We start from the raw sequence: 24,923 nt of genomic DNA on the forward strand, positions 1-24,923 counted from the left end.
TTTATCTTTACGAATGATGCTATAAAGAGAATTGACAAGCTCTGTCAGTAGAAGTGACCCTAAAGCCCCGGTACGAACACATGTGCTGCCATCTACAATTTAGTTTAATGCTGACGGGACATAATTTATTCAAGGATCATCGATCGAGTCTAATGGGGGTCAAGGTCAATCGATCTGTTGTTGTTGTTGTTTGGCCACGTGTAATGGCATGAGGGGTGATTTACATAATCGATGATGGAATTATTGATTCACGAGCGTGGGGAATTATGAAACAATATGGTCATAGAGTCCCTAGGGAGAAAGATTGCGTAATCGGTCAATGACCTCTTTTTCCAAGATCGATTTATTTGTTGTTTCTATGTGTAATAACTCTGGGACGAAGGTTGCACATGCGCATTGAATTCTAACGGGGACAATGTTATTGATCTAGGGGAAGTGAATTTCCGAGAACTTGATTGCGTAATCAAAGTGTGTCAACAACAACAACAACGACCTTGACATTCGCTGAAAGCGTGCACTTACAACAACAAAAACCCGGAATTTGGAACACCTGTGCTGTCGACCTCAATTCACCTATCGTGAATCAATAATTCCCCTTAGAAACAACAAATTAATTTCCCCTTTCTTGACAGATCAATCAATCAATGACATCATCTGTCAGACTTTAAAAATTTTCGCCTAGAAACATTTCTCCAGGAATAGATCCAAGTCATTAATGTCTTTGCCTCGGGAACAGTTCTACTGGTCGAACTCCAAAAGATATTAATAACCAAAGGCCTTGGAAAACAATTCTCCAAAGAAACATCTTAGCGATGAATTGTTTTAGCGCGAGAATCAGGTTTCGTATTAATTTGAAATGCGTTAGCACAGAGATGCCAAAAAACAAAAGGAACACACAGAAATTACTTTTAGGGGATTATTTGGGCGAAACGGTTTTAGACAGGTTATGGAATTATTTCGGCGAAACCGTTAGAGACGTTTTAAAAGATCATTTTAGAAAGGGTTTCAGAAGAGGTTTTGAGTGTGGTCGTTATAGTAAACAAGTTCTATTTGAACAGTGTCTTGAGGTGTTCTACCCAACCCCAAATGGCCCCCCATCACCCAACCCCCATCCAAAGGGTTCCAATCCCCCTACCCCATTCCAGAAGGAACCCCCCGGTCCCCAAAGGTTCCCAGGGCTCCCACCGGCCCCCCAGACCCTCAAAGGCCCACCCCGGGCCCCCCAAAGGCCCCTCGAGCTCCCAAAGGACCAACGGGGTCCCAAAGGCCTTCACCCGGTCTCCAAATGTCCACCAGGCTCTCAACCGGCCCCCAGGACCCCCAAAGGCCCTCCACCGGCACCCAAAGGTCCTCCCCCGGCCCCCAAAGGGCCCCCACCCTCCCTCTCCTCCCCACTCCTCTCCGTCACCTCCCCCTCCCCCCAACCCCCTCCCCCAACCCCCTCCCCCTCCCCTCCCCTCCCCTCCTCCCCCTCCCCTCCCCTCCTCCTCCCCTCCCCATCCCCTCCTCCCCTCCCCTCCCCTCCCCCTCCCCTCCTACCCTCCCCATTTTTTTAATATTTTTTGTGCATTGAGACACAGAAGGGACACACTCCCCCAAGGGTCCCCCAAACACCCTCCCCGGGCCCCCAAAGAGTCCCCTCTCCATTTTTTTAATACTTTTTTATGGCTTTATTATATCTTCTGAACAAGTTCCATTCATAATGTCATTCCTAAACGCATTTTCCAACCTCAAAGAGTCCCCTCCCCAATTTGTAAATACTTTCTTGAATTTTTTAACATGGTATTTTTTAACTTTTTACGTTCCGACCTTTCTCAAAGAGTCAAATTTAAAGTTCTATTCCAAATATTTTCCCGGAACAAGAAAAGTCCCAAGACATAAAAAATTTAAAGTTCACTTCTAAATTTTTCCGTAGAAATAGGAAAAGTTATACTTTGATTGTGATTATTTTCTATGAAGATAAAAAGTTTCACTTTAATTCTAAATTTTCTTAAATTCAGTTCCGACCTTTCTCAAATAGATGAAAAAATTTAAAGTTCTGTTCCATATATTTTCTCGGAAGAAGAAAAGTTCAACTTCGATTCTGAATTTTCTCATTGAAAATGAAATAAGTTATTGATCAATTCTATTTATCCAAAATAATATAAAAATTTTCCACTTCAGTTCAGATTTTTCTCAAAGAGATGAAAAATTTTAAATACTATTCTAAATTTTTCATAGAAGATAGAAAAGTTCAAGTTCTCTTCTGAATTTTACCGAAAAACACAATTCAATTCTAATTTCTACAGAGAAGATAAAAATCTTCCATTTCAGTTTTAAGTTCACCGAGTTATAAAAAATTTAAAGTTCTGTTCTAAATTTTTCTGTAAAAGATAGGAAAAGTTATACTATGTTAGTGATTATTTTCCATGAAGATAAAAAGTTTCACTTTAATTCTAAATTTCCTTAAATTCAGTTCCGACTTTTCACATAGAGATGAAAAAAGTTTAAAGTTCTGTTCCAAATTTTTCATAGAATATTGGAAAAGTTATACTTTGATCGTGAATATTCAAGTTCTCTTCTGAATTTTATCAAAGAACACACTTCAATTCTAATTTCTCCAGAGAAAACAAAAAGCTGCCACTTCAGTTTTAAGTTCGCCATGACATAAAGAAATTTAAAGTTCAGTTCTAAATTTCTACATAGAAGATAGGAAAAGTTATACTATGATTGTGATTATTTTCTATGAAGATTAAAAGTTTCACTTCAATTTTAAATTTTCTCAAAGAAGGGAAGAAAAGTTCAACTTCGATTCTGAATTTTGTCAATGAAAATGAAATAAGTTATTGATCATTTATATTTTCCCAAAATAATATAAAAATTTTCCTCTTCAGATTAGATTTTTCTCTAACAGATGAAACAATTTAAAATACTGTTCCAAATTTTTCATAGAAGATAGAAAAGTTCTTGTTCTCTTCTGAATTTTATCAAAGAACATAATTCATTTCTAATTTCTCCAGAGAAAATAAAAAGTTTCCATATCACTTTTAAGTTTACCAAGACATAAAAATTTAAAGTTCAATTCTAAATTTTTCCATACAGGATAGGACAATTTATACTATGATTGTGATTATTTTCCATGAAGATAAAAAGTTTCACTTTAATTCTAAAGTTTCTTAAATTCAATTCCGACCTTTCTCAAAGAGATGAAAAAAATTAAAGTTCTGTTCAAAATATTTTCCCGGAAGAAGAAAAGTTCAACTTCGATTCTGAATTTTCTAAATGAAAATGAAAAAGTTATTGATAAAATCATTTTCCCCTAAAATAATATAAAAATTTTCACTACGGTTCAGATTTTTTTCTCAAAGAGATGAAGAATTATAAATTTCTTCTCCAAATTTTCATTATAATACATGAAAAGTTATACTTTGAACGTGACTATTCGTGTTGTCTTCTAAATTTTACCAAAGAACAAAATTCAATTCTAATTTCCCCAATAAAAAATTTAAAGTTCAATTCTAAATTTTTCGGGGGAAGATAGAAAAAGTAATACCATACATGTGAATATTTTCCCGGGAGATAAAAAGTTCTAGTTCAATTTAAAATTTTCTCAATGAAGTGAAGAAGAATTCAAGTTCTCTTCTGAATTTTACCAAAGAACACAATTCATTTCTAATTTCACCAGAGAAAATAAAAATATTCCACTTCAGTTCCTTATTTCACAAAGACATAAAGAAATTTAAAGTTCAATTCTAAATTTTTCGGTGGAAGATAGAAAAAGTAATACCATACTTGTGAATATTTTCATGGAAGATAAACAGTTCTAGTTCAATTTTAAATTTTTTCAACCAAGTGAAGAAAAGTTCAAGTTCTCCTCTGAATTTTCTCAATGAAAAAGAAATTAGTCATTGATCATTTCTATTTTTCCAAATAATATAAAAATTTTCCACTTTAGTTCAGATCTAACTCGAAGAGATGAAAAATTTAAAATACTGTTCCAAATTTTTCACTGAAGATAAAAAAGTTCAATCTGGCTCGAAGAGATGAAAAATTTAAAATACTCTTCCAAATTTTTCACTGAAGATAAAAAAGTTCAAGTTCTCTTCGGAATTTTACCAAAGAACACAATTCAATTCTAATTTCTCCAGAGAAAATAAAAATCTTCCTCTTCAGTTCTTTATTTCACAAAGACAAAGAAATTTAAAGTTCATTTCTAAATTTTTCGGTGGAAGATAGAAAAAGTAATACCATACTTGTGAATATTTTCACGGAAGAGAAAAAGTTCTAGTTCAATTTAAAATTTTCTCAACGAAGTGAAGAAAAGTTCAAGTTCTCTTCTGAACTTTAGCAAAGAACACACTTCAATTCTAATTTCTCCAGAGAAAACAAAAATCTTACACTTCAGTTCTTTATTTCACAAAGACATAAAGAAATTTAAAGTTCAATTCTAATTTTTCGGTGGAAGATAGAAAAAGTAATACCATATTTGTGAATATTTTCACGGAAGATAAAAAGTTCTAGTTCAATTTAAAACTTTCTCAACGAAGTCAAGGAAAGTTCAAGTTCTCTTCTGAACTTTACCAAAGAACAGACTTCAATTCTAATTTCTCCAGAGAAAACAAAAATCTTCCACTTCAGTTCTTTATTTCACAAAGACATAAAGAAATTTAAAGTTCAATTCTAAATTTTTCGGTGGAAGATAGAAAAAGTAATACCATACTTGTGAATATTTTCACGGAAGATAAAAAGTTCTAGTTCCATTTAAAATTTTCTCAACGATGTCAAGGAAAGTTCAAGTTCTCTTCTGAACTTTACCAAAGAACACACTTCAATTCTAATTTCTCCAGAGAAAACAAAAAGCTGCCACTTCAGTTCTTTATTTCACAAAGACATAAAGAAATTTAAAGTTCAATTCTAAATTTTTCGGTGGGAGAGAGAAAAATTAATACCATACTTGTGAGACTAAAAATGAAGATATTTATGCAGAGTTTCAATTAGCTATGTCTAAGTTTTCTAAAGACAAGATATTTTCTTGCTAAAACACACACAATAAGAAAAAATTTTCAATGCTCCTATAGTACCTACGTAATTAGACTAAAAATAAAGATATTTATGCAGAGTTTCAACTAGCTATGGCTAAGTTTGCTAAAGACAAGCTATTTTCTTCCAAAAACACACAACATCTGAACTAAAATGTTCATTGTTACTAAAGTACCTACGCAATAAGGCTTAAATGAAGATATTTATGCAGAGTTTCAACTATCTATGGCTAAGTTTGCTAAAGACAAGCTATTTTCTTGCGAAAACACACAAACTCAGAAAAAATGTTCAATGTTCCCTTAGTACCTACACAATTAGACTAAAAATTAAGATATTTATGCAGAATTTCAACTAGCTATGGCTAAGTTTGCTAAAGACAAGCTATTTTCGTGCGAAAACACACAAAATCAGAAAAAATGTTCAATGTTCCTTTAGTACCTATGCAATTAGGCTTAAATGAAGATATTTATGCAGAGTTTCAACTAGCTATGGCTAAGTTTGCTAAAGACAATCCATGTTCTTTCAGAAACCCACACACACAGAAGAAATATGTTAAATGGTCCTATAGTACCGAAGATATTAGGCTTAAATGTAGATATTTATGCAGAGTTTCAAATATCTATGGCTAAGTTTGCTAAAGACAAGCTATTTTCTTGCGAAAACACACAAAATCAGAAAAAAGGTTCAATGTTCCTTTAGTACCTACGCAATTAGACTTAAATGAAGATATTTATGCAGAGTTTTAACTAGCTATGGCTAAGTTTGCTAAAGAAAAGCTATTTTATTGCGAAAACTCAAAAAAAATCAGAAAAAAATGTTCTATGTTCCTTTAGGACCGACGCAATTAGTCTAAAAATGAAGATATTTATGCAGAGTTTCAACTATCTATGGCTAAGTTTGCTAAAGACAAGCTATTTTCTTGCGAAAACACACAAAATCAGAAAAAATGTTCAATGTTCCTTTAGTACATACTCAATTAGTCTAAAAATGAAGATATTTATAAACAGTTTCAACTAGCTATGGCTAAGTTTGCTAAAGACAAGCTATTTTCTTGCGAAAACACACAAAATCAGAAGAAAATGTTCAATGATCCTTTAGTACCTACGCAATTAGGCTGAAATGAAGATATTTATGCAGAGTTTCAACTATCTATGGCTAAGTTTGCTAAAGACAAAGCTATTTTCTTGCGAAAACACACAAAATCAGAAAATATGTTCAATGTTCCTTTAGTACCTACGCAATTAGGCTTAAATGAAGATATTTATGCAGCGTTTCAACTATCTATGGCTAAGTTTGCTAAAGACAATCTATTTTCTTGCGAAAAAATACAAAATCAGAAAAAATGTTCAGTGTTCCTTTAGTACATACACAATTAGGCTAAAAATGAAGATATTTATGCACAGTTTCAACTAGCTATATTTTCTTGCGAAAACACACAAAATCAGAAAAAATGTTCAATGTTCCCTTAGTACCTACGCAATTAGGCTTAAATGAAGATATTTATGCAGAGTTTCAACTAGCTATGGCTAAGTTTTCTAAAGACAAGCTAGTTTCTAGCGAAAACATACAAAATCAGAAAAAATGTTCAGTGTTCCTTTATTACATACACAATTATGCTAAAAAAGAAGATATTTATGCACAGTTTTAACTAGCTATTGCTAAGTTTGCTAAAGACAAGCTATTTTATTGCGAAAACACACAAAATCTGAAAAAATTTTCAATGTTCCTTTAGTACCTACGCAATTAGACTTAAGTTAAGATATTTATGCAGAGTTTCAACTATCTATGGCTAAGTTTGCTAAAGACAAGCTATTTTCTTGCGAAAACAGACAAACTCAGAAAAAATGTTCATTGTTCCTTTTGTACCTACTCAATTAGTCTTAAATGAAGATATTTATGCAGAGTTTCAACTAACTATGGCTAAGTTTGCTAAAGACAAGCTATTTTCTTGCGAAAACACAAACAAAATCAGAAAAAATGTTCAATGTTTCTTTAGTAGCCACGCAATTTGTCTAAAAATGAAGATATTTATGCAGCTTTTCAATTAGCTATGGCTAAGTTTGCTACAGACAAGCTATTTTCTAGCGAAAACACACAAAATCAGAAAAAATGTTCAATGTTACTTTAGTACCTACACAATTAGGCTAAAAATGAAGATATTTATGCACTGTTTCAACTAGCTATGGATAAGTTTGCTAAAGAGAAGCTATTTTAATGCGAAAAAACACAAAATCAGAAAAAATATTGTTAGGTTAGGTTAAGTTAGATTAGGTTAGGTTAGCCTACGTACGCGCGCAGTACGTAGGCTAACCTAGCCTAACCTAACTTAACCTAACCTAACTTAATCTAACCTAACCTAACCTAACTTAACCTATCCTAACTTAATCCAACCTAACCTAACCTATATGCGCGCGTACGTAGGCTAACCTAACCTAATCTAACTTAACCTAACCTAACAATATTTTTTCTGATTTTCTGTGTTTTCGCAAGAAAATAGCTTGTCTTTAGCAAACTTAGCCATAGCTAGTTGAAACACTGCATAAATATCTTCATTTTCAGCCTAATTGCATAGTTACTAAATGAACATTGAACATTTTTTTCTGATTTTGTGTGTGTTTTCGCACGAAAATAGCTTGTGTTTAGCAAACTTAGACATAGTTAGTTGAAACTCTGCATAAATATCTTCATTTAAGCCTAATTGCGTAGGTAATAAATTAACATAGATAATTTTGTCTGATTTTGTGTGTTTTCGCAATAAAATAGCTTTGTCTTTAGCAAACTTAGCCATAGATAGTTTAAACTCTGCATAAATATGTTCATTTCAGCCTAATTCCGTAGGTACTAGAGAAATATTTAAAATTTTTTAAGATTTTGTGTGTTTTTACACGAAAATAGCTTGTCTTTAGCAAACTTAGCCATAGCTAGTTGAAACTGTGCATAAATATCTTCATTTTTAGCCTAATTGTGTATGTACTAAAGGAACACTGAACATTTTTTCTGATTTTGTATGTTTTTGCAAGAAAATAGCTTGTCTTTAGCAAACTTAGCCATAGCTAGTTGAAACTCTGCATAAATATCTTCATTTAAGCCTAATTGCGTAGGTACTAAATGAACATTGAATATTTTTTCTGATTTTGTGTGTTTTCGGAAGAAAATATAGCTAGTTGAAACTGTGCATAAATATCTTCATTTTTAGCCTAATTGTGTATGTACTAAAGGAACACTGAACATTTTTTCTGATTTTGTATGTTTTCGCAAGAAAATAGCTTGTCTTTAGCAAACTTAGCCATAGCTAGTTGAAACTCTGCATAAATATCTTCATTTAAGCCTAATTGCGTAGGTACTAAAGGAACATTGAACATTTTTTCTGATTTTGTGTGTTTTCGCAAGAAAATAGCTTTGTCTTTAGCAAACTTAGCCATAGATAGTTGAAACTCTGCATAAATATCTTCATTTCAGCCTAATTGTGTAGGTACTAAAGGAACATTGAACATTTTTTTCTGATTTTGTGTGTTTTCGCAAGAAAATAGCTTGTCTTTAGCAAACTTAGCCATAGCTATTTGAAAATTTGCATAAATATCTTCATTTTTATTCTAATTGTGTATGTACTAAAGGAACACTGAACATTATTTCTGATTTTGTGTGTTTTCGCAAGAAAATATCTTGTCTTTAGCAAACTTAGCAATAGATAGTTGAAACTGTACATAAATATCTTCATTTTTAGTCTAATTGCGTCTGTACTAAAGGAACACCGAAAATTTTTTCTGATTTTGTTTGTGTTTTTACAAGAAAATAGCTTGTCTTTAGCAAACTTAGCCATAGCTAGTTGAAACTCTGCATAAATATCTTCATTTAAGTCTAATTGCGTAGGTACTAAAGGAACATTGAACATTTTTTCTGAGTTTGTGTGTTTTCGCAAGAAAATAGCTTGTCTTTAGCAAACTTAGCCATAGATAGTTGAAACTCTGCATAAATATCTTCATTTAAGACTAATTGCGTAGGTACTAGAGGAACATTGAACATTTTTCTTCTTATTTTGTGTGTTTTGGTAATAAAATAGCTTGTCTTTAGCAAACTTAGCCATAGATATTTGAAACTCTGCATAAATATCTTCATTTAAGCCTAATTGCATAGCTACTAAAGGAACATTGAACAGTTTTTCTGATTTTGTGTGTTTTCGCACGAAAATAGCTTGTCTTTAGCAAACTTAGCCATAGCTAGTTGAAACTCTGCATAAATATCTTCATTTTTAGTCTAATTGCGTAGGTACTAAGGGAACATTGAAATTTTTTTCTGAGTTTGTTTGTTTTCGCAAGAAAATAGCTTGTCTTTAGCAAACTTAGCCATATGTAGTTGAAACTCTGCATAAATAACTTCATTTAAGAGTAATTGCGTAGGTACTAGAGGAACATTGAACAGTTTAGTTGTGATTTTGGGTGTTTTTGCAAGAAAATAGCTTGTCTTTAGCAAACTTAGCCATAGCTAGTTGAAACGCTGCATAAATATCTTCATTTAAGCCTAATTGCATAGGTACTAAAGGAAAATTGAACATTTTTTCTGATTTTGTGTGTTTTCGCACGAAAATACCTTGTCTTTAGCAAACTTAGCCATAGATAGTTGAAACTCTGCATAAATATCTTCATTTTGAGTCTAATTGCGTAGGTACTAAAGGAACATTGAACATTTTTTCTGAGTTTGTGTGTTTTTGCAAGAAAATAGCTTGTCTTTAGCAAACTTAGCCATAGCTAGTTGAAACTCTGCATAAATATCTTAATTTTTAGTCTCACAAGTATGGTTTTAATTTTTCTATCTCCCACCAAAAAATTTAGAATTGAACTTTAAATTTCTTTATGTCTTTGTGAAATAAAGAACTGAAGTGGTAGCTTTTTGTTTTCTCTGTAAAAATTAGAATTGAAGTTTGCGCTTTGGTAAAGTTCAGAAGAGAACTTGAACTTTCCTTGACATCGTTGAGAAAATTTTAAATTGAACTAGAACTTTTTATCTTCTGTGAAAATATTCACAAGTATGGTATTACTTTTTCTATCTCCCACCGAAAAATTTAGAATTGAACTTTAAATTTCTTTATGTGTTTGTGAAATAAAGAACTGAAGTGGAAGATTTTTGTTTTCTCTGGAGAAATTAGAATTGAAGTTTGTTCTTTGGTAAAGTTCAGAAGAGAACTTGAACTTTCCTTGACATCGTTGAGAAAATTTAAAATTGAACTAGAACTTTTTATCTTCCGTGAAAATATTCACAAGTATGGTATTACTTTTTCTATCTTCCACCGAAAAATTAGAATTGAACTTTAAATTTCTTTATGTCTTTGTGAAATACAGAACTGAAGTGGAAGATTTTTGTTTTCTCTGGAGAAATCAGAATTGAAGTGTGTTCTTTGGTAAAGTTCGGAAGAGAACTTGAACTATTCTTCACTTCGTTGAGAAAATTTTAAATTGAACTAGAACTTTTTATCTTCCGTGAAAATATTCACAAGTATGGTATTACTTTTTCTATCTTCCACCGAAAAATTCAGAAATGAACTTTAAATTTCTTTGTCTTTGTGAAATAAAGAACTGAAGTGGAAGATTTTTATTTTCTCTGGAGAAATTAGAATTGAATTGTGTTCTTTGGTAAAATTCCGAAGAGACCTTGAACTTTTTTATCTTCAGTGAAAAATTTGGAACAGTATTTTAAATTTTTCATCTCTTCGAGCCAGATTGAACTTTTTTATATCTTCAGTGAAAAATTTGGAGCAGTATTTTAAATTTTTCATCTCTTCGAGTCAGATCTGAACTAAAGTGGAAAATTTTTATATTATTTGGAAAAATAGAAATGATCAATGACTAATTTTTTTTTCATTGAGAAAATTCAGAAGAGAACTTGAACTTTCCTTCACTTCGTTGAGAAAATTTCAAATTGAACTAGAACTTTTTATCTTCCATGAAAATATTTCACAAGTATGGTATTACTTTTTCTATCTTCCACCGAAAAATTTAGAATGGAACTTTAAATTTCTTTATGTCTTTGTGAAATAAGGAACTGAAGTGGAATATTTTTATTTTCTCTGGTGAAATTAGAAATGAATTGTCTTCTTTGGTAAAATTCAGAAGAGAACTTGAATTCTTCTTCACTTCATTGAGAAAATTTTAAATTGAACTAGGACTTTTTATCTTCCGGGAAAATATTCACACGTATAGTATTACTTTTTCTATCTTCCACCGAACAATTTAGAATTGAACTTTAAATTTTTTATTGGGGAAATTAGAATTGAATTGTGTTCTTTGGTAAAATTCAGAATAGAACTCGAATATTCACGATCAAATTATAACTTTTCGTATCTTCTATGAAAAATTTGGAACAGAACTTTAAATTGCTTCATCTCTTTGAGAAAAAAATCTGAACTGAAGTGGAAATTTTTATATTATTTTTGGGAAAAAAGATTTGATCAATAACTTTTTCATTTTCATTGAAAAAATTCAGAATCGAATTTGAACTTTTCTTCTTCCGGGAAAATATTTGGAACAGAACTTTAATTTTTTTCATCTCTTTGAGAAAGGTCAGAATTGAATTTAAGAAACTTTAGAATTAAAGTGAAACTTTTTATCTTCATGGAAAATAATCACAATCATAGTATAAATTGTCCTATCTTCTATGGAAAAATTTAGAATTGAACTTTAAATTTTTATGTCTTGGTAAACTTAAAAGTGATATGGAAACTTTTTATTTTCTCTGGATAAATTAGAAATGAATTATGTTCTTTGATAAAATTCAGAAGAGAACAAGAACTTTTCTATCTTCTATGAAAAATTTGGAACAGTATTTTAAATTGTTTCATCTGTTTGAGAAAAATCTAAACTGAAGTGGAAAATTTTTATATTATTTTGGGAAAATAGAAATGATCAATAACTTATTTCATTTTCATTGAGAAAATTCAGAATCGAAGTTGAAATTTTCTTCACTTCTTTGAGAAAATTTAAAATTGAAGTGAAACTTTTAATCTTCATAGAAAATAATCACAATCATAGTATAACTTTTCCTATCTTCTATATAGAAATTTAGAACTGAACTTTAAATTTTTTATTTCATGGCGAACTTAAAACTGAAGTGGCAGCTTTTTATTTTCTCTCGAGAAATTAGAATTGAATTGTGTTCTTTTATAAAATTCAGAAGAGAACTTGAATATTAACGATCAAAGTATAACTTTTCCAATATTCTATTAAAAATTTGGAACAGAACTTTAAATTTTTTTCATCTCTATGTGAAAAGTCGGAACTGAATTTAAGAAAATTTAGAATTAAAGTGAAACTTTTTATCTTCATGGAAAATAATCACTATCATAGTATAACTTTTCCTATCTTCTACAGAAAAATTTAGAACAGAACTTTAAATTTTTTATGTCATGGTGAACTTAAAACTGAAGTGGAAGCTTTTTATCTTATCTGTAGAAATTAGAATTGAATTGTGTGCATTGGTAAAATTCAGAAGAGAACTTGAACTTTTATATCTTCTATGAAAAATTTGGAATAGTATTTTAAATTTTTAATATCTTTTAGAAAAATCTGAACTGAAGTGGAAAATTTTTATATTATTTTGGAGAAATAGAATTGATCAAAAACTTATTTCATTTTCAATGAGAAAATTCAGAAACGAAGTTGAACTTTTCTTCTTCCGAGAAAATATATTGAACAGAACTTTAAATTTTTTCATCTATTTGAGAAAGGTCGGAATTGAATTTAAGAAAATTTAGAATTAAAGTGAAACTTTTTATCTTCATAGAAAATAATCACAATCAAAGTATAACTTTTCCTATTTCTACGGAAAAAATTAGAAGTGAACTTTAAATTTTTTATGTCTTGGGACTTTTCTTGTTCCGGGAAAATATTTGGAATAGAACTTTAAATTTGACTCTTTGAGAAAGGTCGGAACGTAAAAAGTTAAAAAATACCATGTTAAAAAATTCAAGAAAGTATTTACAAATTGGGGAGGGGACTCTTTGAGGTTGGAAAATGGGTTTAGGAATGACATTATGAATGGAACTTGTTCAGAAGATATAATAAAGCCATAAAAAAGTATTAAAAAAATGGAGAGGGGACTCTTTGGGGGGCCCGGGGAGGGTGTTTGGGGGACCCTTGGGGGAGTGTGTCCCTTCTGTGTCTCAATGCACAAAAAATATTAAAAAAATGGGGAGGGGAGGAGGGGAGGGGAGGGGAGGAGGGGAGGGGTAGGGGAAGAGGAGGGGAGGGGAGGGGGAGAAGGGGAGGGGAGGAGGAGGGGGTTGGGGGGAGGGGGGTTGGGGGGAGGGGGAGGTGACGGAGAGGAGTGGGGCGGAGAGGGAGGGTGGGGGCCCTTTGGGGGCCGGGGGAGGACCTTTGGGTGCCGGTGGAGGGCCTTTGGGGGTCCTGGGGGCCGGTTGAGAGCCTGGTGGACATTTGGAGACCGGGTGAAGGCCTTTGGGACCCCGTTGGTCCTTTGGGAGCTCGATGGGCCTTGGGGGGGCCGGGGGGGGGCCTTTGAGGGTCGGGGGGGCCGGGGGGAGCCCTGGGAACCTTGGGGGACCGGGGGTTCCTTCTGGTTTGGGGTAGGGGGATGGGAACCGTTTGGATCGGGGTAGGGTGATCGGGGGCCCTTTGGGGTTGGGTAGAGCACCTCACGACACTGTTCAAATAGAACTTGTTTACTATAACGACCACACTCAAAACCTCTTCTGAAACCCTTTCTAAAATCATCTTTTAAAACGTCTCTAACGGTTTCGCCGAAATAATTCCATAACCTGTCTAAAACCGTTTCGCCCAAATAATCCCCTAAAAGTAATTTCTGTGTGTTCCTTTTGTTTTTTGGCATCTCTGTGCTAACGCATTTCAAATTAATACGAAACCTGATTCTCGCGCTAAAACAATTCATCGCTAAGATGTTTCTTTGGAGAATTGTTTTCCAAGGCCTTTGGTTATTAATATCTTTTGGAGTTCGACCAGTAGAACTGTTCCCGAGGCAAAGACATTAATGATTTGGATCTATTCCTGGAGAAATGTTTCTAGGCGAAAATTTTTAAAGTCTGACAGATCATGTCATTGATTGATTGATCTGTCAAGAAAGGGGAAATTAATTTGTTGTTTCTAAGGGGAATTATTGATTCACGATAGGTGAATTGAGGTCGACAGCACAGGTGTTCCAAATTCCGGGTTTTTGTTGTTGTAAGTGCACGCTCTCAGCGAATGTTAAGGTCGTTGTTGTTGTTGTTGACACACTTTGATTACGCAATCAAGTTCTCGGAAATTCACTTCCCCTAGATCAATAACATTGTTCCCGTTAGAATTCAATGCGCATGTGCAACCTTCGCCCCGGAGTTATTACACATAGAAACAACAAATAAATCGATCTTAGAAAAAGAGGTCATTGAGCGATTACGTAATCTTTCTCCCTAGAGACTCTATGACCATATTGTTTCATAATTCCCCACGCTCGTGAATCAATAATTCCCTCATCGATTATGTAAATCACCCCTCATGCCATTACAAGTGGCCAAACAACAACAACAACAGATCGATTGACCTTGACCCCCATTAGACTCGATCGATAATCCTTGAATAAATTATGTCCCGTCAGCATTAAACTAAATTGTAGATGGCAGCACATGTGTTCGTACCGGGGCTTTAGGGTCACTTCTACTTCTGTCTTATCCCCTTCTCCACAGATCTTTCTCGGAAAGCTCACCAAGATCAGGTGAGAACCTCCTGTGCAGGAAATCTACCGCTCAGCTCAATGATACTGCTGTAAGTTTTGCATCAGGCCCATCACCAAGCATGTATACCCGTTGTACTGGTGCTCCAAAAACGTTGTTTCCATCACTTCAAAGAATCCAAAATAGAGCTAATAGGTCAGGTTCAGTCGTTCCCCATGACTCTCTCCAGTCTGTTAGTGAAAGTTTTGATATAGCATTGATAGCTTTTTTCTACAAGTACATAAATTGATCTCCTTTTCGAGAGCTTTCTCGTATTTTACCATCTATTGTCTAATCTACAAGACACACATAAGGCACACAGCTCGATCCAATTACCTTAAGGTTGACATACCGAGAACAGAGTATTTGAAGAACAGCTTCATTTGACATTGCACTTCGCTTTGGTATGATCTTCCTGGGAAGGTTATATCTAAAAGTTTCTCTGTAAGAAAGTACAACAGTCTGAAACCTCGAGATGGAGTGATGTAAAAGATAATTGGCAAATGAGATATTTATATGGACGTGGTGCAGCACATTCAGGAATAAAAAAAATGTGAAATTACCCATCTCAACTAGACAATCAAATAAATTTTTTTTCGGACGAGTCTAGCGTTAGCAAAATCTTGTTGTGTAAGAATTGTTTTTACAAGCTTTGAGTAAGTCTCTCTGTGCAAAAATTGTTTTTACAAGCTTTGAGTAAGAATTGCAAAAAAAAACAAATTGAAAACCAATTAAACAAATGAAAAAATGGATACGGTCAAATGTTTAGGTTCCTTTATTCACAATTTTTAACAGAAAAATAATTTTTACAATTTAAAAACGCTGCAGTTATGAAAAAACTTGCGTGTTTGCTATCGTGCAGCATAACATAATATCCAATTTCTTAAACTCCAGTACAATAATAAATAATAAAAAATTAAAAAGCGTAAGAGGAACAAAACAGCCAAATAACAAAACAGACCCTTTCAAAAATATCATTCCCCAATTCCCCACCCCCTACCACCCTACGGCCTTGCAACACCACGACCCTTCCTCTATTCCCCCTTCTTCCCTTTTAACCTCCATCATATTAAACCATCGAAATCAACTTAAAATAGCTAATTTCCTCTTCCATACTAACAAAATCAAATTACCCATCTTTTAATAAATACTCATTTACTTTCCTCTTAAAATATATCCAGCCGCCTTCATGCTCACCAGTTACAAATTCCACGCAGGAGTTCCAAGAAAGTACAATCCAAATGTGGACATGCACTGTTCCTATGCCAAACCGCCAAATTATCACTAAACCTAGTCTTACAACCATGGATATTACAATTAGAACGGTAAAAGTTCCAAAGAAATACTTTGGGACTAGGTTATTTTTACACAGGAAAACGACAACCGTTGCTTGATAATCAAATCGTTCACCAACGTTAAGGAAACCCAAAGACTTAAAAAGCAAATGTATCGTCACCTCTTCAACATAACATTCCAATACGTGACGTTTACCGAGGCTTCGTCGATGCCCTATGCGCCCCAGATGGCTAAGGAAGACTTAAGCTAAGTAATCTTCACCTCTTCAACATAAATACCTATTATCCTTACTGCATTGTTTTGCAGTTTAATGATAACAAATACATGTATAGAATACAGTTCATTAGAAGTGACGTTATTGCGGAATCTGCCACACTTATGTGCCAAGAAATATTTGCTGCCACGTGGCTTCGATCATGATTGCTTAATTTATTCGCGTGTTAGTTAAAAAAGAACTTTCTCACCAAAGAGGTTTATCAAAGAAGATCCAAGAGCTACATTAAAGCAAAGACTAGCAGGAATAACGTTAAAATCCAAAAGCTACATTAAACCATAGACTAGCAGAAACAACGTTAAAATCCAGTAGCTAGATTAAACCAAAGACTAGCAGAAATAACGTTACAATCCAAGATCAACATTAGACCAAAGACTAGCAGAAATAGAGTCAAATAATAGTTCAAGTTCAAAAGAACAGAATTGACTATCAATAAACAATTAGACCAAAAAGGAAGAGGAATTAAGACAGAATAGAATTAAGAGACAATAAATAATTAGGCTAAGTCAAACTTAAAATGAACAGAAATAACAACAAACAGGAGAAGGACTAACGCCCATTAAGCCTTCTAAAGAGCAGAGATTCATTTGTGCTTTACTAAAGACAACTTTATTTTTAGTAATGTATCTTTCTTTGTCATAACGTCAACAAAGTAGAAAAACAACACCATAATTACCAAGATTACCGAAAAGTACTAACGAATATAGTTTGACAGTTTAACATATAATTATATTCATTCCTAGAAGTCTCTGCGATATTTAATTTATTGATATTATAAAACAGAATATATTTATATTATATTTTGTCTCCAATAAAGCACAAATGGTGCTCTGGCCTTAGAGGGCTTAGGAGGTATTAACCCTTTTCCTGTATGTAATAATTTCTGTTCGTTTTAATTTTAAATTAATTTTTCATTGTAATTTCTGTTTGTTTTTGGGTTTTAACTTCTGATAAAATTCTTGGAACAAGAGATATATTTCCCTTTTGGATCGATGTTGCAAATTATATTGGGTTTTGAAAACGTGAAATGGGACACATGGTAATTGGATTGTTGATCGCCGAGTTTCCTGGAAAACATGAATTTACGATGTTTGTATTCTAGATAGTGGGTTTATTGTTTTGTGGATCGCCGAGCTTTAGGAGAATATGCCATAGAGAGTTTCTAAGGAGCTAAATTCAAGGGACCTTGAAAATTATTATATATGTGGATTCCTGAAGTGCGTAAAGTTGGTAGTAACCTATCATGAGGTTTTAAACTAGATCTAAAAATAGCCTGTGACGATAAACTACAAGAGAAGGTGTTTGACCTACTTTAGAGAGAGAGGCGTTGGAATTCAATTGACAGATTACAGATTATTGACAGATTGAGTCTTCAGCCAATTTGTTACATGATTCTTGCATGGACATGTCACATAATTATTGCTTTACATGGATATCACAAAGAATAATTATCTAAATTTCCGAAGAGAAAGGGTTTTAACTTTAATCGCCTACAGAACAATCTTTAGAAATCAAGTAGTGATAGGGCTATAAATCCAAAATGAATATCATATAAATAAATTTTGTATGTTAATTTCCGAAGAGAAAAATTAAAATTTTAATCGCATACAAACAATACGTAAATCTGAGGGAATGATGACTCCCTTAAGAGATACATATTTTTATTCGGCTCGGATGAAATCGATTTTACATTTTTTTATAGGAAATCTACATTAAGTATATTTAACGCGGAAATTTTAAATGTATAAGTGTGGTTGCTATGATACAAGAGTACCAAGTGAGGAGTGCAGTTAATATAAAATATTGTCTAGTATTGGGAATACACATAAAGTCGAAATTAATAAAGTCGTATATATTTTAGGTAATGATACACCAGCCCTTGAACATCCATATCCCAACCACTAAGGATCCCAACCACTAAGGACACCAACCACCAAGGACCCCAGCCGCCAAGGACCCCTGCCTCCAAGGACGCCAATACATCCTCCCCCCCCCCACACTTTTTGGCCTCTTACCCATTTATAAATTTTTTAATTTTATTTTTTTTTTTTTTTTTTAACTTTAATTTTTTTTTTTTTTTAATATAGAAGTTTTTCCATTTTTTTACATGTCTTAAAATGAGATGAAATATACTTAAAACAAAAAAATTACCTTTAATATTTTCAAAATACACAATGGGAATGACATAGATAAGTTACTCGTGACTTTTACTATTAGAAAAATAATGTTTGTAGTAGCACTTTTTTTTTACTTTGAATTTTTTTGGAATTGGAAATTATGTAACTTTTATTCTGTTTAATTTTTTTTACAATTAGAAAAATAATGATCATAGTCACACTATTTCTTTATTAACACGGATATTTTCTTAGTATCAAGAGGATTTTACAGTATTTCACAGAATCAAGAAAATGCTCAAATGTTTCAGAATTTATGCTTTATCAGTTTGCATGTAACTAAAATCTTCCATTATCAATTAATACAAGTATTTTTTTTAGCGTCAAAAGGATTTTGCAACATTTCACAGAATCAAGAAACTATTCAAATGATTAAGAATTTATGCTGTATCCGTTTGCATGTAACTAAAATCTTCCATTATGAGTTAATATAGAGATTTTTTAGCATCAAAAGGATTTTACAACATTTCACAAAATCAAGAAACTATTCAAATGCTTCAGAATCTATGCTTTTTCAGTTTGTATGTAACTAAAGTCTTCCATTTTCAATTAATACAGATATTTTTTTAGCGTCGAAAGGATTTTACAACGTTTCAGAGAGTCAAGAAACTGCTCAAATGTTTAAGAATCTATGCTTCTGAAGTATGCATGTAACTAAAATATCCCATTATCAGTTAATAAAGATAATTTTTTAAGCATCAAAAGGATTTTACAACATTTCAAAGAATAAAGAAACTATTCAAGTGTTTTAAAATCTATGCTTTTGCAGTTTGCATGTAACTAAAATCTTCCATCTTAAATTAATACAGGTAATTTTTTAGTATCAAAAGGACTTTACAATATTTCAAAGAATCAAGAAACTATTCAAATCTTTCAGAATCAAGGCTTTTGCAGTTTATATGTCACTAAAATCATCCATTGTCAATTATTAATATTTATATATTTTTTTAGCATCAAGGATTTTACAACATTTCGAAGAATCAAGAAACTATTCAAATGTTTCAGAATCTATGCTTTTGCAGTTTGCATATAACTAAAATCTTCCAATATCAATTAACACAAGTATTTTTTAGCAACATTAGGATTTTGCAATATTTCACAGAATCAAGAAACTATTTAAATATTTCAAATGTTTCAATCTATGCTTTTTCAGTTTGCATGTAGCTAAAATCTTCCATTATCAATTAATAAAAGTATTTTTTAGCATCAAAAGGATTTTAGAACGTGTCACAGAATCAAGAAACTATTCAAATGTTTCAGAATCTATGCCTTTGCAGTTTGCATATAACTAAATTTTTCCATTACCATTTAATAGAGGTATTTTTTTAAGCATCAAAAGGATTCCACAACATTTAACAGAATCAAGAAACTATTCAAATGTGTCAGAATCTTTGCTTTTGCAGCATGGGTGTAACCAAAATCTTCCATTATTAATAAATACAGGTGTTTTTTAGCATCAAAAGGGTTTTAAAAAATTTCACAGAATCAAGAAACTATTCAAATGTTTCAGAATCTGCTTTTGCTGTTTGCAATAACAAAAACATTCCAATTATCAATTATTACATGTATTTTTAGCATCAAAAGGATCTTACAACATTTCGCAGAATCAAGAAACTATTCAAATTTTTCAGAATCTATGCTTTTTCAGTTTGCATGTAACTCAAAATTTTGCATTATCAATTAACACAGGTAATTTTTAATATTAAAAGGATTTTACAACATGTCACAAAATCAAGAAATTATTAAAATGTATCAGAATCTATGCTTTAGCAGCTTGCATGCATGTAAAATCATCCATTATCAATCAATAAAGAATTTTTTTCAGCATCAAAATAATTTTACAATATATCACAGAATCAAGAAACTATTCAAATGTTTCAGAATCTATGCTGTTGCAATTTGCATGTAACTAAAATCTTCCATGATCAATTTTTAATACAGATATTTAAGCATCAAAAGGATTTTACAACATTTAAAAGAATCAATTACAAAATTACAAGTCTATTCTTGTAATCAGTGGTGTGGGAGACATGTAAGAAGTTAGGTTTGTTTATGTTCACTTGGTGTGGCGCACCACTCTAAGTGAATGTAAACGAACCTAACTTTATGCATGTCTCTCTCACTATGACTGTGTGTCTGAGCAGTTGTGCTGCCATCTATAATTAGAGATGACAAAACAATAGTTAACATAGTGTAACCTAGTTTATAAAAATAAAATATGTTTTCTGTAGGTAGTCGGGGTGCACCCGTTTAGTTTCGGGTACCCTGGGTGTAACAAGATGGGAGCACTTGGAGTGATTTTTTTGTATTATTCATTTTCAAATGACTCACACCGCTGATTACAAGAATAAACTTGGGATTGATTCTTTGAAATGTTGTAAAACCTTTTGATACTAAAAAAATATCTGTATTAATAATTGATAATGGAAAATTTTAGTTACATGTAAACTGCAAAAGTATAGATTCTGAAACATTTGAATAGTTTCTTGATTCTGTTATATATTGTAAAATTCTTTTGATGCTAAAAAAAATTTCTGTATTAATTGATAATGTAAGATTTTAGTTACATGCAAGGTGCAAAAGCATAGACTCTGAAACATTTTAATAGTTTCTTGATTCTGTGACATGTTGTAAAATCCTTTTGATACTAAAAATACCTGTGTTAATTGATAATGGAAAATTTCGGTTACATACAAACTGTAGAAGCATAGATTCTGAAAAAATTGAATAGTTTCTTGATTCTGTGAAATCTTGTAAAATCCTTTTGATGCTAAAAAAAAATATCTGTTAGTCTCTTTTGTTCCTTAGTGGCTCTTAGTCACAAGAAGCAAAATGCTTTCCTTGAATCTCAAAAGTTCTGCAAACTTGACATGCATAAGATTCTGCAGTCTGGGCCGACTCAATGGCTTTCAGTCAAAGCTGCTGTGGACAGAATCTTGGAACAATTGGAGGCTCTTAGTGCCTACTGCAGACATCTACTACTTGATGATTCAACAGAGCTCAATGAGCTTGTATACACAAATCTGAACCCAGTCATGAATTGCATGTTTGAATTTGTTTCCTTTGCATTGGGATTTCTTACTGAATTCAATGAAGCTTTTCAAGTTGAAAAACCACCGTTTTATCGCCTGAAACTAGAGACTGAATCTCTTTTCAAGGAACTGTCTTTGAGCTCCATGAAGAAGGACTATGTAAAGTCAACAAATGCGTTCCAACATAATGAAAATGACCTAAGTGTTTATTTTCCCCTCGAAAGTATTTATTTGATCCCAATCGATAGAAGTCTCTGTTGACGCTAAAATCAGATCCTGGTGTGCCCCAAGATGTAGTTGAAAAGATCCCCAGAGCCGCACAATCTTCTTACATCAAAGCTCTGCAGCAGATCCAAGCTCAATTTCGTTTCTGTTTTGACATTTACAAATATGCAGAAATGGTTGACCCTGTATCAGTTCAGTCACTGCGACCTGATTCTCTCCAACTCTTCATTAAAAATTAGGGGAAATCATCATGGGATTGAAACAAAATCGAACAGGAGCGGATGAAGCAAAGTCTTATCAAAGTTGAAAATATTGAAAAATGTGGATTATCTACCCGTGTTTGTCTTATCGATGTTGAAAATATTGAAAAATATGGATTATCTACTTGTGTCTTGTGTCTACTTATGTACTTGTGTTTGTTTTTTTTTCGAAGAAATACTCTTCCGGAACCGAGCTATAAAAAATATAAAAGGGGCAGTAATATTTGTGCTTTCTCTTCCTTTCTCCAACTTTGTCGTCAAAAGGCTTTTTAGTGCAGTGAAAATCATAAAGACCGACAGACGAAACAAGCTTATAACGAAAACGTTATATGGGATTCTTAAAACAAAACACAGTATGAAGCAGGACCAAGAAAGTGTCCAATGGATTCGTGGAGACGAGCGGCTACTGCTCAACATGAAAAGAGTCAAGGCTTCAGCTACCATCAGAAAAAAGGAAGAAGTTGTTGAATCTGATTCTGACTAAAAGTAGTAAATAATTTCTGTGACCACACTGGCTAATCATGATAAAACATAAAATCACGAAGAAAGGAAGAAAGCGAGGACAATTAACAGCCAGTGAAAAAATTGAAAAATTATGCCAATATTTCGGCCAAGACAAGAGTTACCCTTTCACCGTTACTAAGAAAGGGTCGTCCAATTTTAGTTTTGTGTTTCTATTTTAAGGTTTTGTTTTTATATTTTTATCCGTTTTTTTCTGAACTGAAGTTACCCTTTCCCCGTTACTAAGAAAGGGTCGTCCAATTTTAGTTTTGTGTTTTTATTTTAAGGTTTTGTTTTTATATTTTTATCAGTTTTATTCTGCACTGAGGACGGTCATACGGAGGTCTTGACCGAGATATTTGCATAATTTTTCAATTTTTTCACTGGCTGTTAATTGTCCTCGTTTTCTTCCTATCTTCGCGATTTTATGTTTTATGACTAAAAATAGATTTTTCTTGATTTCTTATTGTCAATATAACCGTATTCTGAGGCAACTGATGGATTTTTTACATTGGTGTGACAAGGAGTATGTCCTTATAACCCAAATTACCAAAAATAACCGTATAAAATAAATATTTATTTATTTACCCCACCATTTCCACTGAGCTGCTGACGCATCAACTTAATCACTCTGATTGGTCATGCATAGCAGAAAAAAGAATTGAATCTATTTTTGTTACTTAATCTATTTCGTCTTACTGCACCCTATTACGAATGTGAATAATGTTTTATATTTTACCTTTCCTGTATTACTCAAAGCACATTTTAAGCATTTTTCTATCCTTCAGTTTCATATTTTCAGTCACCTTTTGACAGATCCGTCGACAGCGAAGTATAATCACCTACGGAACCGTAGGTGATTATACTTTGATTATACTCTGATTATACTACGTTCCATAGGTGATTATACCTTGGTCGACAGATAACGTTTTCTTTTTTTTCAAATAATTTTTTTCAACATAATCACGACTCGATATAAAACAAGTCAAAACGTGTTTAAACAAAAATAATGCTTGAAAAAGCGACTGGTTGGATATCATTCATGCCAATCCATTGTACCAATTCAAATAAAACTAGGGTGTTGCAAAAATAGTAATAGAGACGAAAAAAATAATGGCAAAGAAAAAAAATATATTTATATGGTCCAGAATCCAAAATCTGACACCAGAATTGGTAAATAAAAAACGGACTTAGCTTGTAAATAAATATAAAGTATTGTTTTAAACCTCAAAAGAAAATATTTTGGTACAAGTAAAAGGTCTTGAGTTGCAAAATAAGTCGCATTTAACAAATGCTATTAAAAGTCAGCATAACGAGGCTTTACTAGTGACTTGGAAATAATTCAGAAAATGGGGAAACCTATAGAGATTTCGACATTGAAAATCGGGATTTCTAGGGATATTCCACTAGCCTTTTAGGGATTTCAAAAAATTTGAAGTGGAAACACTGGTGGAGATGCTGTTTGAAATATTAGCGGTGGAAATTCAGGTTAACCATGAGCCGATAGTTGGTTTTGTGTGTTATTGTCCTCCAAATGGAAGCGCAAAAAGGTATACTGAAATTTTCCAGGAATGTCTTAATATTTTGTCGTGTAAATACCGCAAGTCTATCATTATGGGTGATTGTAATGTTGATATATCTTTACTGCGTAACCGTAGTACGAGTAATTTACACACTTATAACGTAACATCTGAAAACCTGTCCAAATCTTTAGCTGCCGGATGTTTCCCTGCATGCCGTATACTGACCACAGTTACCGAAACGTCCCAGTCACTTATTGACAATACTTGTTCGAATATTCAAGTTCAGACATGTAAGGTCGTCGTAGATGACACATCAGATCATTTTATGGTGGGGTGTGATCTAATTATTGATATTACGCCTACTATTACCAGGCAGCAGCGACAAGTAGGAGTTATGGATACCGCTAAACTAAAAGAGTTGCTTAGAGGCAACAATTTTTTACCCTGTTATGAGTCCGAAAAACCCGGATGAGTCTGCGAGGAGGTTTTTAGAAATCTTTAAAAATGTGCTTGTCCAGGCTTGCCCTTACCGTCGTATTACAAACAGAAGACTTAAACAGCCTACTAAACCTTAGATTCCATCAAGTATAGGCTACTCAAGTCTATTAATGTAAAGAATAAGCTGTATCGGAAATACTTATCAAATTCGACTGGAGAAAATAAGTAAAATTTTAAGAATTATAAAAATACATTAACAAAATTTATTAAGACATCGAAGCAGAGTTGTTACAAACAAACATTACTGGAGGCGAAAGGGTCGCTGAGAAAAACATGGTAATTAATTAATGATTGTCTGAATCGGAAGAAACAAAGTGAAATCCCCAAAGAAATGACAGTAACCGATGGGACAACTGTGAAAGGGAAAAAAGAAGTGATTATACTACTTAACCGCCACTTTGCTACT

The 24,923-nt window shown here is 32.8% G+C and overlaps 1 protein-coding gene across 1 annotated transcript in view; it reads right to left on the bottom strand.

Moving 5' to 3' along the window:
- The window catches only part of LOC148950053 (uncharacterized), a 160,324-nt gene extending 137,035 nt beyond the window's left edge, over window positions 1–23,289 (bottom strand). The window contains exon 1 of the mRNA XM_089092096.1: window positions 23,236–23,289. The gene's annotated coding sequence lies outside the window, so the exon portion shown is untranslated. The remainder of the gene's footprint in view (window positions 1–23,235) is intronic.
- Between the last annotated feature and the right edge of the window lie 1,634 nt (window positions 23,290–24,923).

The sequence above is a fragment of the Artemia sp. Qi Xiang Cuo genome, chromosome 7 (assembly GCF_049724085.1).
Source record: "Artemia sp. Qi Xiang Cuo chromosome 7, ASM4972408v1, whole genome shotgun sequence".
Classification (NCBI taxonomy): Eukaryota; Metazoa; Arthropoda; class Branchiopoda; order Anostraca; family Artemiidae; genus Artemia; species Artemia sp. Qi Xiang Cuo.